The sequence below is a fragment of the Humulus lupulus genome, chromosome 7 (assembly GCF_963169125.1).
Source record: "Humulus lupulus chromosome 7, drHumLupu1.1, whole genome shotgun sequence".
NCBI lineage: Eukaryota > Viridiplantae > Streptophyta > Magnoliopsida > Rosales > Cannabaceae > Humulus > Humulus lupulus.
The window spans coordinates 200203640-200205731 of NC_084799.1; positions in this window are offsets into that span (position 1 = coordinate 200203640).

Sequence of the window (2092 nt, forward strand, 5' to 3'; positions counted from 1 at the left end):
CTAAGGAGGAGGCTGACTGGAATAACAAGCTCAAAATCATGTCGATCTTGAAAGCGCGTTATCCTTGCATGCGAGATCAGCAACGCGTTTTGCACACAACAACTATTATGAAATTCATATTCCTTATGGATATGTTGTTATCTGATATTAAATCCCAATTATCATGGGATATTATGTAATTAATGTATTTTTTTACATTTATTTCAAATTTGAATAATTGATTGTGTTGACGGTGAAATCTCGTCAACGAAATTAGGTCGGAAAACTCAAAGGTAAATGCGGCGATGTTTAGATAAGAACTTAGAAGTAACTTATGAAAGGATAAACACAGATGAATAATGGAGTGAAAAATGTATATTGCTTAATAGCCTCTGCATACCATGAATTTTCCAACCCCCTCTCAGGTGGTGTTAGAGTTCATTTTATAGTAGGCTCTAATGGCCTTAGGTACATGGTGGTCCAGGAGACCAAGTGGTACATAAGTACTATGTCAGGGGAGTGGCTTCAGAGGTTGTGGTCGTACATCCAGTACAGGAGAAGATGTTAGGAGGATGTCTCCACTACTTGTCTGTACCCATGTCTGATGAGTGGTGGCAGGCATAGTGGCGCAGATGATAGTGGTGTCGACTCTGACCTTTGGCCGTAGACGTACGTGCCATAACCCTTATCCCAGCAGTCCCCCTGGTACTGGTGTCCGTACTCAGTACCAGGTCGAACAAGTATGTCCCATTCGACTAGCACTGGAGCCTCTAAGCATAGGGGTCTCAAGGTGTAAGGAATGGGACCCTCGGTGCGTGGCTCTACTCACGTGGCCACTAGGTGACGTAGCTCTCATTCCTTCGCGAGGCCCCCTTGGAAGGCTTATTGATGGCGCGGCTCTTTTGGCTGTTCAAGAGGCCGAGTGTGCTGCGGATGTGACCCCCATGCGGCCATGGGTGAGGCCACCACGTGGCCTAGATGGTGAGGCCACTCCGTGGGCGTGGGCGAGGCCAGCACAGGGCCTAGATGGTGAGGCCACTCCGTGGGCATGGGCGAGGCCACCACAGGGCCTAGATGGCGAGGCCACTCCGTGGGCATGGGCGAGGCCACCACGTGGCCTAGATGGTGAGGCTGCTCAGTGGGCGTGGGCGAGGCCACCACGGGGCCTAGATGGTGAAGCCACTCCGTGGGCATGGGCGAGGCCACCACGGGGCCTAGATGGCGAGGCCACTCCGTGGGCATGGGCGAGGCCACCACGAGGCCTGGATGGCGAGGCCACCATGGGGCCTAGATGGCGAGGCCACTCCGTGGGCGTGGGTGTGGGCGTGGGCGAGGCCACCACGGGGCCTAGATGGCGAGGCCACCACGGGGCCTAGATGGTGAGGCCACTCCGTGGGCGTGGGCGAGGCCACCACGGGGCCTAGATGGTGAGGCCACTCCGTGGGCGTGGGCGAGTCCACCACGGGGCCTAGATGGCGAGGCCACTCCGTGGGCATGGGCGAGGCCACCACGGGGCCTAGATGGCGAGGCCACTCCGTGGGCGTGGGCGAGGCCACCACGGGGCCTAGATGGCGAGGCCACTTCGTGGCCATGGGCGTCGAGGCTCGGCCGAGCGACGCAAGGGAGACGTGCACACGAGGTAGCTGAGTGACGCCAGGGGATGCGCGCGCGAGGAGGGCCTCGTACCTAGGGCACGGCCGAGCGACGCCTGGCGGGTGCGCGCGCATGAGGGCCTCGCTGGGGGCATGTGCCTGATGGCCTCACTAGGGGGCACGTGCCTGATGGCCTTGCTAGGGGGTGTGTGCCTGATGGCCTTGCTAGGGGGTGCGTGCCTAATGGCCCGAGGACCCAATGAGGGTGTAGGCGTATGGGGGTCTAAGTGCGTTCTTTGGGTCTTTTATAAGCGTTGAATATTGAGCATCCATAGGTGTATGCCCCGGGTGTCTTTGGCAGCGTTTATGCTTATGAGTGCATCCTGACCCATGAGCACGTCAGCCTTGTGCGGGCACGTCGGACCTCACTATGTGAGGGCCTTGTGCACCTATCCTCTTGAAGTATTCATTGTGGCCCCTTAGCTTAGCAGGGCCAAACCTTGTGGCTCATAATGTGTTGT